Genomic DNA, 17,532 nt, shown 5'->3' on the forward strand with positions numbered 1-17,532 from the left:
CCGCCTCGCGCGCTCGTAACTGACAGCGCGCGGGAAGCCGCGCGGAGCTTTCCCCCAGGCGCGGCCCCCCCGCCTCCCCTTGCCCGTCCCGCGCGGTTAGTGAGGAGGAGGAGGAGGAGGAGGAAAAACCGCGGTGGTTTCCATGGAAGCCGGGCCCCAGTGCCCCCCGCCGTTCTGCTGTTCGTTTGTAACAGCCTTCCCAGCCGGCTCGGCGTGGCCCGTGGAAAGGCACCCGTGCGGGGGGGGGCGGGGCTGGGGRGAGGGCAGCCAGGGATTCCTGCCGCACCTGCTGGGGATATTTCCCGCAGCCGGGGGCGAGGAGGCGGGAACTAACGTTCCGCCTCTCCATTGGCCCGGCGGAGGCGCGCGGCACGCCGGGATGTGCAGTTCTGGGCTCACGCTGCGGCKCGGGCTCGAGGCGCGTAGAGCGGCGGTTGCGCATGCGCAGAGCGCAGGGCGGGCGGGGGCGTTTCCCTMAGCAGGTGCCGTTATGTGCAGGTGCCGTTGGCCTCGGTGGGAGGTTGTGTCCAGGTCGGGGTTAGGGGGTCTGGGTCAATAAGCTCAGCTGAAACCTTCATCCAAATGCTACTGCAGATTCACAGAGTTGTAGTCAGTCCCCAGAAGCCTGTGGTCAGCCAGTCTCACCATTGTTAAATGAAAAATGGATGAATTATGGTTGTGGTTTCTTTTCTAAGGTTTTCTCCAGTTCCCTTTTTCTGTTCTTGTGTGTGTGTCAGTGTGCATGCATCTGAGTCAGTGGTGTTGCCCACTCTCCCTGACTTAGTAAGATAACTGGGTAAGTTAAAAGTGATCGTGAATGGAGGGGTGGTGGCAAGATATGGTAGATCTGCAAGAACTAGGAACATGATTAAGCCATTTGAATTTCAAAAAAAAAAAAAAAAAAAAAACTGCTAGTTGCAGTACTGATGTGCTCCTCTGCAGATTTAATATTTTTATAATACGTACCAAATGCTATCAAACAATATAAAGCACCCATTCACCGCAAATCAAAGACAAAAGTGTGGGACAAATAGTTTTTTTATGAGATGTCCAGCAGTCTTGTCCTTCAAAAGGATGAGAAAGCTTTTAATCACTGTCTCAGGCCTTCAGCATATCCTCTGGAATAAAGAAAATGTAGAAATGCCCAGCTTGTCCTATATAAAATAAGAAAACGATTAGAAAGACAAACGATGCAGGCTGTTACTAGGCATTGTACGTGCTCTGGATACGCAGATCACAAGCAGATGCACCAGAAAATGGCCTTACAAATGCTGATTAAATTACATTTAGATGAGCAAATAGTAATATCCCATTGTTTATAGCTCATCCAAACCTTGACACCTTTTCATGGGCAGGGTTGGAGCAGGCGGCGTGGTTCTGTTCCAGGAGGGAGTAGGAGCCAGGGTGACCCCAGCACAACCAGGGCAGTGCCCTCACGAGCAGGACGCAGTCTCACTGTGTCTGTGCAGGGCCAGGGTGGTCACAGTGACAGGATCTGTCGACTGTCCAGTGGTCATCAGCCTAGGTGAGGTGATGAGTCAGACCTGGGAAGTCCAGTCTGCAAGCCAGCAGGGCAGGAGACCTGGCTACCTGTGCCGCAAGGTCAGGGATGGACTCAGCTGCGAGGTCGCTCTGGAGCAGGTCTGAGGCTCAGGGCTGAGCTCCAGGGGAGCTCCTGGGCCCAGGGGCAGCAGGTGGGGGTGTTAGGTGAGGTGAGGTGGGTCAGYGCAACCCCGACCCACAGGTGCACTCAGGGCCCTGACAGGCCGTGCACTTCCTGAAGGAGATTGCATAAAGAATRGGCAAATATATTAACAAGGCTGCTCTTTTCAGCGATGGATGTTTAAGTTATACAAAAGCTTTTAAACTTTCACTGGATTCTTCTCTACATCTGTAGGTACAGAACTCCTGAAAATCTGGCCCTAGGGTGCAAGCAGACTTTGTCTCAACTCAGTATGTGATTGAAGAGAAAGATAAAAGATGTTGGTAGGTGGTTTCAGTAGGGGCGTCATGTTTTTATGTATTTTTACCATCCTCATATACTCTCCTATACCACCTACTCTTTYCCAAATTCCAAATGTCAATCTTGTTCAGCTTCCTTCCACCAACTTACACTCAAGCTTTCTGAGAAACTTCTTTCAGCATAGTTTCCACATGAACAAGTGCTTACCTTGTGCACCCCAATGCTGGTTGCTCTTTGTGAGTGCTYATGAAAGTTAACCGTGGATTTAAACAGTATAAATATTTAAACAGTATAAATATATAACAGAAGTTATATATTATAACATTAACAGGAGTTCCACCTCCCACTGGGGCAGGGGAAAGAAAYATATCAGAAATAGGGAAAAAATAAATGAAAAAGCTTTCATCACAACTTTATTTTATACTTAGAACTTTAAAAATATGTTGACGTTGTGAGAAAGAACACAGTACAGAAATGCCTGGTTGAGTGCAGACCCACTGCAATGACAGGTTCCTGGCAAGACTTAGCTCAGGCATAGTATCCCTAGTTTSTGCTAGGGCCCAAACTAATAAAATCCACATAGTACTGAGTATCAATTACTTTTCATTTCTCTTACTGTATATGTATTTTTTTTAGTGTCAATGTTATGAGTTTATTCCTTGCTTTTGTTTATTTTTTAATTATCCCTTGTCTGTATGCAAATGTGTATTTTTCTGTCTCTCTTGTTTAGCTATTCTTCTACATTTTGTTTCTGGAATTCTAATCTTTAGATGCCCTTCCTTAGTAACTTGATTTCATTTTCTTCATTTCCCACTTTTTCTTCTGTGGAGTTACTTCTTTGTATCTTGCTTTTCCCATTAATTTTTTACATAATGCTCTCTTTTGTGATTCTTATCCCCACTCTTTTCTCCACCTCAAAGATATTTTTCTACCCAAATTCCCCACTTCTCTTTTGTATTTCTCTTTTTTTTTTGCTCCTGAATTATCTTGTATCTTCTTCTATGTCACTTTTAGCTTGCCCTCTAAACTATGCCTTAACATATGCCTTATTTGTCATAACACACTGAATCAGATTTTTAAATGTGTTTAGGCATTGCTCTACTGAGCACTGCAAGGCTTGTAATGCTGACTAGAGCAATACCTAAATATCTTTACAAAGAAAAAAAAAGAGGGGGTGTGAAGGGGGAGGGAGAGACAGCTGGCTGCATGCTCCAGTTTCATTGGTTAGCCTCTCTACTATCACTCAGCTCTTACATAGGTTGCATTTGGACAGAGAGCAGAGAGGCAGCAGCTGTAAACAGCAGAGTCTGTGGCTTCACAAAATTCTAAATCTAGTTGTAGAATAGCTAGTATTAGAATAACAGTGCTTTAGCCCTTTGAGAAAAAATACTGAAGCGGTATAAAGTCACTCTGACCAAAGTGGTGATGAGAATATATAAATAAATGAGGGAGTAGTTTTAGTTTGGCAGGTATCAGAAATCCACATCTCTGAATGAATCCTCTTTGGCCAGCCCAAAAGCTCTTTTGTTAATTCTTTAATGCCCCCTTTCTGTTCTTAGTGCTCCTTTGTCTTGGAACCCAAATGTTAATATGAAATCACTTCCATGGTTTGGTGCTTACTTTTCCCCCTTTTTGGGGCCCTTGCTGGCCTCCAGTATTTTGTTGTAGACTATCTTGGCTCCAACACCAGCAGCTTCGAAGAATTTGGCGATGGCATAATGTTACTGATAGACAGAGCCTGGACCAGAGCCACAGTGGAAATCATGTACTTGGCAAGCATGCTCCCTAGGCATCATTCCACGTGATCCCAAGTGGACCAAGTCAGGGGTGTTTGACCTGCTTGGATTCTATGGAAAACATCTGTGGAGAGCATTCTGTGGAAAACATCCACAGAAGCAAAAGGGATAAATTCTGTATTGCCATCTCTGTGTGAATGCATCAGCCTGGGGGAAGTCAAACAGTGCAGGACTGAGGTTAAGAATCCTGTCTCCAGAAAGACCAGTGGCAAAAATGAATGCTCCAGTTCTGCTTGCCATGCCCTTTACTTATCCAAGCCTGAAGTACTGAGCTCCCCTTCCCTTCTACTGTTTCTGTCTGTCAACCATTCACCTGACATTCTCTCAGGGTTTTCTCATGTCATAACTGCGTGGCAATAATTCTGAGGACATAGGTGTGACTCACACACTGAATCAATCATTTATCTATTCTGTGCAGAACTTAATGTAATAAAGAGAATCTCCCTTCCAAGCCAGAGTCTCCATGTTGCCACATATTGTGACATAACCTACCTTTACCAGAGCTGAAGTATGTAAGGAAGGGAGAACCTTGTGATGCAGATCCTTACAATTAGGAGGCAGATACTCGTCCAGCTGGGGAGAATTTTTCCATTAAATATGTAAAACCCCCTATATAGTACTGTCTTTAAAGGGATGAATGTTACCATATTTGTTCTTTGGCTGTGGTATTCTAAGCTTTCCATCGCCAGCCTTCTGCCTACTTCTCCTAGTCCTTGCAAATATTTTTATGGAGGGCACAGCACGTAAACAGGATTCTGGTAAGGAGGCAGTGGTTAGAATCAAGGCTGACAGAAGATTAATGATTTTTCTTTGAGCTGGACAAGCACACATCTAACTACCATTTGACAGTAGCTTAGGCAGTAATTGAAAAGGTCTTAGTGGGGATTGCCAGTGAATGAGCTCATGAGCTAGCATGCTGGAGTGCAGGCACTGTCAGCAGTGACTCTTCATGTGTCAGTCTGTTGATCTCAGTGTGCTGGGAATTTGGGGTATGCCAGCCTGCTTCATTCACTGTGGCCAGAAGAGAGTTGTGAGAAACCGAGATGTGATTGCTAAGCAATCACCTGATACACTTTACCTKCCATGGTTATCCACAACAGCTTGCAGCACAGCGGAGAATTACTGCTTCCTTTCGATCTAGAACATGGATTTGGATGTGCAGAGAGTGTTTTTTCCCTTCAGTGACCCTGATGCAGCTGAGAAAGTGCATTCAAGAAAAGTGTGCCACCACTTCTTGTTCAAATGGAAGTTTTCCTTTTCATAACCTTACTTGCTGTTGATTTTCCTATCTACCATAACACTTGTATAGTGTTTTGATTCTGCACATGACTACTTTTATCCTCCCCTGTGTGCTCAACAACACTCTTATACTAGTCATTACCTTATCAAATAAGGGTTAAACTTACCACAAACCTATCATGACTACTTTACTCCCAAAAGATCTTATTTCATTGGTGAACCACCTGCTTTTGCAGAACTCTTCTCACAAAGCCAGACACAGCACTGAAGGAGCTCCTGTCTTTGTCATCATTGACAATATCTCAGTACACAGAAGTAGCACCTGTTGTAACTGCAACTTTGCTATCTCATTTGAAGTGGCCCACTGTGTGCAGGAAACAACACCTCTGGTTCAGGAAGTCTGCATGAATCTGCATTGCCACTTAAAGACCTGCTGCCATGCTCAGATCTATGCTACTGCTCAGCTGGTCTTGCAAAAAGTTTACAAAAGTGGAGAGGACGTGAAGGTGGATGTTGTGACAGGTCTGTGGCATTTGCTGTGAGCTTTTTAAGTTTGTTGGATACTTCAAAGACAAAGGCATGCTCCCTCTCCCCTATTCCCACCAGTGAAAAAGGGCTGCAGTTTACAAAGAATCAGACAGAGGATGAGAAAATGGTCTACAGCTACATCTGGGATACAAATCTAGGACACACAGGAGCATAATCATAGTATCCTGTGCTTTGCATAATTTGCAATTAATGCTCACATGTGATCCAAATTTTATACATGTTATGAGTGACACAGTTCTGCACAGATCTTCTATTGATAAGTGTAGAAAATGTTGTGTGACAGAACTTCCAATAACTTCACTAGTTCTTGGTTCAGAAATCAGTGAATATTCCTGAAATTCAAGACTACATGTACAAAGGGCATAGGAGAATCTGAGATGGAATTTTCACCCCTGRGCTCTAACAGAAAAGTAAACAGACTAAATAAGGAAATTCCATGGTCTAATTCTTACATGATTTTACTCTAAGTAAATTTCTGAGGTGAGAGAATTCAGAACCTGAGTGAGAGACTCCATTTTTATCTAAATCCAAATCCCAGTAAATTTGGTGGTAGAAGAGTGACCCGTGTAAAAGGAGAAATGGACAAAGAAGGGTAGAAATAGAAGTAAACTAATAATAATAGATCATTTCAACTACCCAGGATTAGTGGTTCAAATGTCATTGAGGAATATAGCTCAGAGTAGCAAATTCTTGTCACCATAAATGACTGGTTTAAGCACTAGGTAGCTTTACTGGTGCACAAGAGATTTAGTCCTAAGTAACAAATGAGATCTGATTTAAGAAGTAATTACAGCTGACTTCCTCTGCCATAACTGCAAGATAGTGAAGATTAGTGTAGTGATCCTAACTTTAGAGAGAGTGTCCAAGGACATAAAAGCATGAAACTGAAAGCAAAGTATTTAAGAAAATAAAATCCTTAAAATGAACATGAGATCAGTTTAAGCATGCTACAGTAGAATGGTAAAAAACAGCAAGTATATTGGATTAAATATTTTATTCAAGTAATAAATCAATCTACCAAGAAGCAAAAAAAGCAGCTCCAGTGATGCCAACAGGAACTGTTGTAAAAAGTGGCAGCTAAATTCTAAGCTGAAGTGTGTATCAGTGTGGGGAAACCTAAAAAGCAAGGAGTCAAAGATAAATCTAAATGAAGATAAATAGGAATATGTCAGAACTCAAAGACCTGCAGGCATCAAGAAACATACTAGGCTATCTTGAGAAACTGGATCAAAGGCACCAGAAGATCTAACTTCCCTGCAGATTTTACTGCTTACATGGATCAGGCTACCAGGGTATGAGTTACATTTTTTGCAGATAAGAAAGGTAAATCACAGTCAGAAATTGAAATTAAAACATTTAATATTAAAATGAAAAATATCATTTAAGTTACAAATTTCTATGATACTAGAACAACAATAACTAGAATGAAAAAACCTGCAAGAGCTCATACTGTTTGTGTCTTGCACCTGCGAAGGGAAAACCTATGATGAGTATTTTTCTGGCCTATTCTTAAAAACATGAATGATGGAGAATATACTGCATCTTTAAGTGATCTATTTCTGTCTTTCGCTATCCTCAGAGTTAAAAGTTTTCCCCGTGTTATCCTAAATCTTTCCTGCTGCAATTTAAACCAGTTAGTTTTTGTCCTGTCCTCAGTGTCATGAAGAACAACCAGTTATATCCCTACTAATAACTTTCTGCACAATGGAAAGTTGCTATCATATCACCTCCATACCTGCCACCAGCCTTTATTTTTCAGAGCAGATGTGTTCTTTCACCTTTTCAACCATTCACCATCTTCTAAATCTAATTCCTGTTTGCATCTGTTGTACTAGCCTATTAAACCAAGCTAAGACTTCTGAGAGATGAGATAAGAAGAACTAGTATCTTACATATGACACATCTATTGAACTGTCCCAGAACAAGTTTTTCTGTTTTCTGTTTTTGGGTCAGCATCGTATCATTGACTCAGATTCAATATGTGGTTTACTGTAACACCTAGGTCTGTTTCTACAGTACTATTACAATTCTCCATTTTGTATTTATGTATTTTTGTATTTGATTTTTTCCTGCCTCAGTATAATACTATGTACTTGTCCTTATTGAATTTCCTCATATTGCTAACAGACTACTTCTCCCATTTATCAAAATTGTTTTGAATTCTAATCTTTCAGCTCCCTTGCAACCCCTTCTACTTTGGCATCAYGTGCAAATGTTATAAGCGTACTCTTCATTCCATCATCCAAGTCAAGAATGAAAATGTTGTTTTGTATCTGATCTAGGTTAGATCACTGCAGAATTCTATATCGTATATCTTTTTTGTTTGAAAACACAATGTTGATAAGCCTTGGAGTATGTGTTTTACAAACAACTATGAATGCAGTGTGTTTTAAATTCACCCAGAACAAATAATTTCTCTACATTGCCTATGAGAATGTCATGTAAGGTTCAAAGACTGCCTAAAGTCAATATACATCAATTCTATTGCCTCTTTCACTGTAGGCCAGATACTCTGTTAAAAAAAGAAATTACATCAGTTTAGTAAAGTTTTATTTTCAACAAATCCTTTCTGTCTCTTTATTTTCACCTTACAGTCCAGGTATTTTTAATATGACTGTTTAATAATTTATTAGAGTATCATTCTTGATACCAAAATTATGTTGACTGCTTAATTCACCTTTCTCTTGAAGATAGTATTATATTCTCCCTTCAGGCTCACCTGTCTCCCAGGAATTCTTGAAGACAATGAYTGATGACAATGAGGTGTTATGAATGTTCTAGTTGTAGAATCACTCCACAGGAAATTTCTGAGATAAATACTTAGATAGGAAGGTAGAAATAAAGATATTGTGCTTAAAATGAATATTTGAGTTTCAGTTTAAGAAGAGGTAAAATAGGTAAATATTATTAAAGACAAATTTGTGCATCTAAATTAACAAGGTAGAGCAGGAGTAAATGTCTTGTCAGAAGGAAAATAATATGACCAGTTTATTGTTATTCTTTGAAACCTTAATTAACTTTTTTTTCTAACTACTGCTAAAATTATTTTAAGAAGTTATGATTAGAAACTGGTCTGTCAGGGAACAAAAAGTAGCTAAGTAAAGAGTAGAAGTATATATGAATTTACAATGTATAGACATTTTTTTGAATACTTATTAGATTTTTACCAGAACTATGTTACAATAAAGTGCTGGTTGCGAAGTTGCATACTTGAAAGTTGACTGGGAACAGGTTAGATGACAAAAAGAGTCAGAAAAGCAAGCAAAATACTAGGATACAGATAGTGAGATAGAGAAATACTGAAAATATGTCATTATGTAAATGAATCAGAATCTCTCACCTCAAATATATGTTCATCTGKTAATCCTTGCTCAGGAAATACAAAACAGAAGTAGACACTGGTCAGATATAAAATACAGAGAAAATTTAGGCAAAAAGTGTATGCTCTTTCAAAAATTTAAAAATGGCAGTAATATTTGAGTGTCTCAATAATTTGAGATGTTTTGCTATTGGACTCAGAGTGGACTTGAGGGAGGTCCCTCAGGTTAAGTAGAAGGTAAGGGCTGATGGCGACTGGAAGATGGCCAGGAAATTTAAGTTACAGAACAGCTCTTCTGCCATAGATGGGACTCTAGACGCCAAACCAAAAAAAAAAAAAAGGAGGAACCTTGGATCCCTTTAAGTGTAATTGATCTGGATCTCTGGAAAGCACCCATTTACAATTGCTCTTGCTTTATGGAAAGCTATCTCTGTTTGATGTGTGTTGTTGAAGGTCCAATAATTACTTGAATCTATTCTGTGTTCTGTTTTAAGGAAGAACTGTTAAAAACCAATGAAGAAAATGACTCTGCCATTTTACACTGGTCAAGTTTTGACCTGGTATTTTTTATCTTATTTTTGAATTGAATTATGATAGAAATGTAAAAGGTGCATTCTAYTTTACAAAGAACTTTGTGCAGATTCATATGATTCACCTCCAGTGTATTCAAAATCACATTTTAAATCAAAAATCTTCTCTTTTCATCAAGGCTTAGTTATTATATGAGAGAAAAAAGGGAATTGCTTTCTGATACTCCTTGAAATTATGTGATGCTATGAGATGCTGTTGCTAAGAAGTAAGAGAGTTCAAGCTTTTCTCCTTGGGAAAAGAATGGCCATCTGACTTAGAAGAGCACCTTCATTTATAGCTGTATGTTTAAACTTTTACTTTAGATCAGGCAGCTTTCTTGTGCTGCAATTTATTGTACTTTACTGGTCCCAGTAATTGCATGTTGCTACAAGCAGTCCACAGAAATGAGCGGAACTAATCTGACACCATATAACCCATTCACATTAGCCTTCAGATGAAGAACTACTGAAATGTTTTTATGTCAGAGTTGCATCTCCTGTAACACCAGATAACAGCTCTGAACTAGCTAGATGCATCAATAGCCTTCTGCTGCTCTGTAAGCTGAACAGGAAATCTAATTCATCTCATGTGGTTTCCTGCTGAAATATGTATTTGCAATGACAAATGTATGAGTAGTGTGAAGTTCAGTTACCAGATAGTGAAAGAGATCTTTTATATTTTGGCATTTTTTTCTACAGTAGAACATTAAACCTGCCAAACAAGTGAGTAAGCTCAACATATAATGTGAAAATTGTTTTTCTCTTTACTTACTATAAAATAAGGATTAAAAGATAATTTAAGAGAAAGAGATAAAAACCTCTGATTTTAATGCGTATACTTAACATATGAAAAAAATGCAAGACATCCTTACAGGAGTACAGTCTRCCCCCAGCCTTCACAAGGGCACCTCACAGTTCTGGAGTAAGCACTGTTCTGCTGAGCTAACTGAAAAAGCATCAGTAGAGAGACAAACTCTTTAGGTACCAATAAGTTTCACTTTGTGGGAATGCATGTATTTAACTACAGAGAGGAGAGGTGAGGGCAGAAAGCTGGGCAGTGGCTGTTGTAACCACACAGTGATGCAGATCTGTCTCTAAATGGCTAACCTATTTTGTCAATTTGGCAATAAATACTACTACAGTTAGAATTCCTTGGTCCCCATAACTGGTTGACCTGCTGGCAAGTAAGAAATTCTTTAAAAAAAAGTTGTTTTTTCTAAAGCAAGATTATGCGGATGACGCTATCTATTTTTCCACAGAGGGTGTTTCAAACAGAGTGAGAAGGGGAATGTCAGGGGGATGGCTGCAATCAGACTTGACACCTCTATTTCATGTGATCATTGTGCAAAGTTCTTGTGGATTCTCTCCCTAAAGCCAAGGCCAGCCAATACTACAAAGCAGGAAGGATCTCTAGAAGTAGAAAACTGACACAGTAGAGGCTATGCCAGTTTGTTTCTTCCTGCTSCTCTGTATCAGAAGACATACTTGGGACTCCTTAGTTTCAATTTCTATTTAAAAATTATTCTTGTTTTGCCAAGTTTTAAAATCTCTCATAGAAGCAACATAAAAACTTCAGAAGCAATGAAAGTTTGTACTTTCTCTCAGTTTGCTTTAAGTATTTGACAATACTTTGTTCATTGTCAGAACAGCCATGGCCCTGCAAATAACTGATTTATAGCAATCTCACTGGTCATTGCAATGTTGGTCATTAGTGACTGTGGTGGTACATTAACAATWGTCTAGTTAAAGTCTTCTGAGTTCACCACTTAATTTTTTGTGCTAATTCACTTACAACACATGCTTACCTATGCTGGGCTCARATTCAGCTGTGTGGTTTCACAACTGTCTTTAGCCAGTTTACAATTATGCCGTTCCAAAAAGAGCAATTCCTTCCTCCTTCTCACYCCAGGTGTATATTCCCATTGATTCCCTTGTGATCGTACTGGCACTTGCGTAGCTATGCAGTGACTCAGAGCAGCTCACTTAAACCAACTGAAAAAAAACAATGACAAAAAATGTATTTTTTTCAGCTATGTCAGCAAGCCATTACAGCTGCCTGTGCTGACAAAGCAGCACAGCCGCAGTACAAGGGAAAGGTGAGAAAATGTGGCCAGGCAGAGAGTAGAATTGCGCCTTTCAGCAGCAGCAGAGATCAGTTTACAAGCATGGTAAAATCACTCCTTCACTTGGGGCTAGCAAAATACATCTGCACCAATATTCCTTGCTCCTGTGAGATCTTTTCTTCTCTCTCTCCTTCATAATAGGCCCAGCCATGCTGTGAAACTGTAATTACAATATAGCTAAAAAGAGACGTGTGTTCTGTTTGGACCACTGGGCTGCCTTTGCTGTCAGTAAGATCCTCACGACTACTTCTGACTTACTTAAGCTCAGGTGCCAAGCGCAAACTTTGTATTTATCCACATTAGTTTCTATGTAAGCACAAGCAGAGTAATATGCTATGAGAGGAAACTCAAGCAGAAGATGCAAATGGGGGAAATCGGCCTGACCTACTCTTCATTGACCACACGGGGCAGAGCTAACTTACACAATACATAGCAAAAGATTAAACCACCCTGAGATACGTGTCACAAAAACTCTGTAAAAGACTCAGTCTACCAGCAGTGTAAAGACATAAGATGGCCTCATAGGGATTTTAAGAGATGTAATTAGAATTTCATTCAGTATATGGATGAGCCTAAAAAGATRTAATAGAGAGAAAGCAATTACAGCTACTTCTGAAAACAAAGACATTTTTGAAAGCTGATCCCCTGTCTACCATGTTACAGATACAGATACTTAGAGAGTTCAGTGCTGCTTTAACTAACACAACRCAGTAACATTCCCCTGAGAGCTGCTATGGTATCTAAAAACAGCTGGTCCAAGACTCTCTYTGGCCTTACTCCTAGCCATTTCTCTTATGCCAACAGCTGAACTGAGTGAACAGATACTGCTATTCTGCCAGTTTTACAAGTCCTGAAGAATTCTTTAGAGATGCTCCTTGGTGGAAAATTTCATATTAAGAACAATCAGTCTTAAATAGTCAGTCAGCTATTTTTATTACAGACATTTTCTTGTTTGTTCTGAATGAAAAAAAAAAAATATTGATCAGCCCCGTGTATCTGAACTTCATTTACAAGTTAAGGACTATCATAGCAACATCCTGGTACCGATCATAGCTATATCCTGGTACCTGGCTTCTGGGAAGAGAATACTTGTGCCATTAGCTGTACCTGCAGTTTTAGAAGAATGTGTCAAGGCTGCTCTTAGTACAAGTATCTAGTCATCTGCTTCACTGAAAGAAGACTCCAAAGTCTTCCTAATAATATATGTGGGATATGGCTCATAAACAAATACTGAACACACTCAAGAAAAACCACATTGAAAGTACCACTGAAGATGAACAAACCCATACTCCCCTCTTGTCTTTTTAGCCTATATTTATATTAGCAAAGTAACACACTAAAGTAGTCAGTAATGGATGAAAGTGATCTCAGTTACCAATGAAGTCTTGCTTCCCACTGTTTGCTCCCACTTTTCCTCATTAATATGTTCCTATTCTGTCAATCCCCCTTCCTTGTGTGTTCCAGCATTGACAATAGTCAGAGTTTTCTGTGGATCAGTCCAACTCACCCCCAACAGAAAACGATCAGTTTTTGCTGGACTTGATTTCTATTGTTTAGTGAGTGAAATTGGCTCACAGAAATACCTTATTAACTCTGGAGCTGGCACATTAAGCAGCAGGAGCAAGTGATTGGCTCTGAGGGAAGAGTGGCAGAGGTAGGGAGCAGTGTGTGTGTGTGTGTGTGTGTGTGAGCAGTGGTGGGCTGTTAATTCAGCTTACCAGATTTGTGAAATAATCACCTGAGGTTGAACAGTCTGTCTGGGAAGCAAAGGCAGTGAAAAATGCCTACCAATAAGGGCCCATAAACTGTAGTTAAAAGTGTTACTACAATTAGCTGTGTAGGCAAAGACTTGAAAGTAATGTTATCCAAAGTCTTAATTTACTGCAAATATGCTGCTGATAATAGAGTAATACACAGTCAAAAAGAATTGGAATGTTGAGGACAGCTTAAGCTATTTATAGTATTTAATAATGGATTTAATAGTAAAAAAAGCACTGATTGTAGTGTTCATTTTCCTATTTAATGTACTTGTTACTCCTATTTCTTAATTATAATACAAGAACTAATTTTTGTATAGCAGCTTTTACAGCATAATTCCCATTTTGCTTCAAAATTTAATCAGGATCTTTCTGTAGTTTGTAAAAAAATACATACTTACATTCTGAACATTTGCCTGAGGCTATACACTTGTAACTGAACAGTACAAGACTCATCAAGGCAATTTTATCTCTGAATCCCTATGCCAAGATATATGAGAAAACCTTTAATTTTTAACATTCCTATGCTCAAAACACTCTGGTGAAATCAGGAAGTTTTATTACTCCATTACAGTTGAGATATCAAAGCACAGATAAGTCAACATTCACAAAAGGTATTTCAGCACACAGCTCCCACTAGCTRACTTGCCTAAGGTAATAAGAAAGTCCTTTGTGGAACAAGCACTGAGCTTGAATCTGTCAAATCCAAGAATATGTTCCTAGCTACTTGACTTATCTTTGTTGTCTCATTGATATTGTAACAAATATTTCACTTAAAGGTGGATTTAAATTACTCTGTTTAATGTGAAGCAAAATCTCCATGTAATAAAAATTTTGGATGTAGGTCACAGGGGGCAGAAAGGATATAAGAGTTGCTGATGCATATGATACCTTTTATAACTGAAGAAAATGAAAGTCCTAAAATTTTGAAAAAATCATATCTGTGACATGAAAAACAAGGTCAAATTGAGGAATACAGGGTTATGATGAGGCCCTGAAGGCTTGAAGTCAGGGGAGTGGAGGCATTCCTCTGCATGAAAAATGAAAGTACTCTGTATATTAACTTAACTTTGCTTTAGAACTTGTTGATGTTCATCTTACTCAGAAAGCAGATCTGATGGCATCCTGTGCAGCTATTTGGAATGTATAGCATGTATAAAAGCTAAATCAGTTTTGACACAAAAATACAAGAGTTTAAGTCTAAATTTTGAAGCTACAGGATGCTGTTTTCTTTTCGTTACAGCCTGGCTTTGCTATATTAATGTCAAAATACTTCTCAGTCTTTCAAATCAGTTATGAATATAATTGTGGCTTTGAATTTTGTATCTTTATTTTATATGAAATCATTTGGTAGAGATATTTAGAGGTGTTTTGTGTGAATTTYTATGACTACGAAAGGAAATTCAGAATATATGTACATAAAAGATATACCAAATATCTTGCAAAGGATAAAGCTTTCCCTGACATGAAAGGAATTCTTGATGTAATTCTAATTTCCTATGCTTACTGTAGGAAGATGGGCTAAAAGAAAAAAAAAGTTGAATTCCTAACAGATGACATACAAAAAATGTAGTGTATAGAACATGCATTATTCTAGCATGCCTTGTTCCAGGATAGAGTCTATGTGTGATGGATGTTCTTCCCCTAGACCTGTATTGTGGTGTGCTGCAGGTACGTACGTGGATACATCTTCATTGCCTCTTGAGAAGGGTCCTACGTGTATCTCTCTCAGGCTGCCCAGAAATGCTCCTCTTTGGGAGACCACAGAAGTCTTCAGGCTTTGCACAAACCAGCTTCATGCACAGAAAGACTGAAGAAGGTGAAGAATGCCCTGCGTATGGCCTGTTGGAAGCCACTCTTTCAGAGTGGTAGATAGGTGGTTGCCTTATGAGTCTTCAAAATCATATAATTATTTGTTGCTGTTTTTATCTAACTGTTAAGGTTATTAAAGCCAGACAAAACATCCAACACACACTAGTCTTACTTTACCGAATATAGTTTTATCTCAACAAATGTTTGTATTTTCGTTAAGTACTAGCTAGCTTTTTGTTTTCATGAGCAAATTATTAATAAAACTATTTTTATTAAATGCAGAATGTATCAAAAATCAGAACTTTAAATGTTCTTGTTTTGATAAGCCAGTGGATAATGTATTTTTTGTTCAAAATATTTTGTTTTTATTTAGTGCTACAATAACAGACCCTAGAGCACTTTCAGAGTATTTTATTTAATAAGTAAAAAAAATTAAAGATTTAAATGCCAGAATTAAAGAATGTTAGGAGTTAAATTGTCTTGAAACAATAAAAAATACATTAAACTAACCAGAAATCAGCAATCTATTAAAAAACAGAGAAAGATCTGTTGAACATATGCCGTAGTTTGCTTGTTCTTATATTTGTCCAATATCCTGTTTTCACTGTATATCTTTTTTTCTTCCTTTCCTGTATTATTTCTGGCAATACTAACACAAATAAACACTGGCACATTTAGAAGCACAGAGGATGAATTTCTTCAGGGTATGCAGTTGGGCTTTTCTAAAAACTCACTGCCACCTAAAAGAGGGAGGCGTTGTATGGAGGCCTCCCRTATTTGGGTGGCCTCCTTACAAGTCTCTCTTTCACAGAGTCTGCTTTCACATAATGGTTGAGGTTGGAAGGGACGTCTGGAGATCATGTAGCCCAACTCCCCTATTCAAACAGGGTCACCTGTAAGCATGTTAGGATTGCATCCAGGCGGGTTTTGAATAGCTCAAGAGAAGGAGACTCCACAAGCTGTCTGGGCAACCTCTTCCAATACTATGTGATAATTCCTGTCACTCTCACAGTAAAGAAGTTCTTCCTTATATTCAAGTGGAACTTCCTGTGTTTCRGTTTGTGCCCATTGCCTCTTGTCATGTTGCTTGGCACCACTGAAAAGAGTCTGACCCCATCCTCTTGACACCTCCCCTTAAGGTCCCCTTAAGGTATTTGTAGACATTGATAAGATCCCCTCTCAGTCTTCTCCAAGGCTAAACAGGCCCAGCTCTCGCGGCCGTTCCTCATAGGAGAGCTGCTCCAGTCTTCTGATTATTTTTGTAGCCCTACACTGGACTCTCTCCAGTAGTTCCTCTTCTATAACCACTGTTTGCTGCTGTGTAGATCTTTCTCATTTTCTTCCTCCAATACTCTTAAGTCGTCTCCATGAGGACTTTCCAATCTCAGTTAGTATTTGAGCAGAATATGCGCCATTTTTTGAGGGGACCTGTCTGTATGTTAGTGAGCTGAACAGGGTCACAGAGAGGTCCTATGATTCTACAAAAATGGTGGGATCAGGTGCTGTGCAACAAGGACAAGGGGAAAGATGGGAGGAATTTTCCCTTTTCAGTGGTGGCATGTGATTTGATCAGTTTACTATATTTCACGTAACTTCACCCTCCAACTAAGTCAAAAAAGAAAGGTGTTTTTGCTAAATCATTTATGGTGAAGATAGAGGATAGCTGCTTGTGGGTCTGTTCTTGGGTGACTCAAAGCAGAATACTAATCATGATAAGATAACCACAAATACATGTTGATATACCATTTAATATAGTARTGAATTAACTAATAAGAAATTTCAGGAAGTGCTTGCTAAATTTTACCCTAAAATGATTCAGATAGAGTTATTATAATGAAGACTTACAAAAAGCAAAGTACTTTATATTTTATATATATATATATCTTAATGGGGCTCTAACATTTCCTGGCACAAATGTTTTTAGTTTTCTGAGATTCTGTCAGTGCATACTCTATCATTGTCATTTCTTCACATCAGCCTAGCAGAGCCTTGAGGACTAAAGATATCTAGTGGTCTCACTAACTTATAAAAATATTATTCAAAACACATTAAGCTTGGAATAATTGTAGCACCTACCATTCTCTTCTCTAGTATCTAGATACTTACTGAGTTTCTGCATAGCTGGTGTTCAAAACAGCTAGGAAAGCAAAATTACGAGAAAAGAATTAGAGTTATTTTTTAGTTTCTCTAGCATTTACTCCATGTAGACTGAAATGACTTGTTCCTTCCACCAAGTGTGCTATAAACTACAGCTGCTGCATGGTTTGTGTGGCTGTAGACAGTGACAAAGGTTGGACATAGGTCAGCGAAAGCCTGAGAACCAGTTAAAACAGAGCAGACAGCATTAGTTTAGGCTGGCTGGTCATCTTAAACATTTTAGGCCTAGTGGGAACACTCTTGCACAA

Source organism: Rhea americana, unplaced genomic scaffold (assembly GCF_003343005.1).
Source record: "Rhea americana isolate MKP2758 unplaced genomic scaffold, rheAme1 scaffold_26, whole genome shotgun sequence".
Taxonomy (NCBI): Eukaryota; Metazoa; Chordata; class Aves; order Rheiformes; family Rheidae; genus Rhea; species Rhea americana.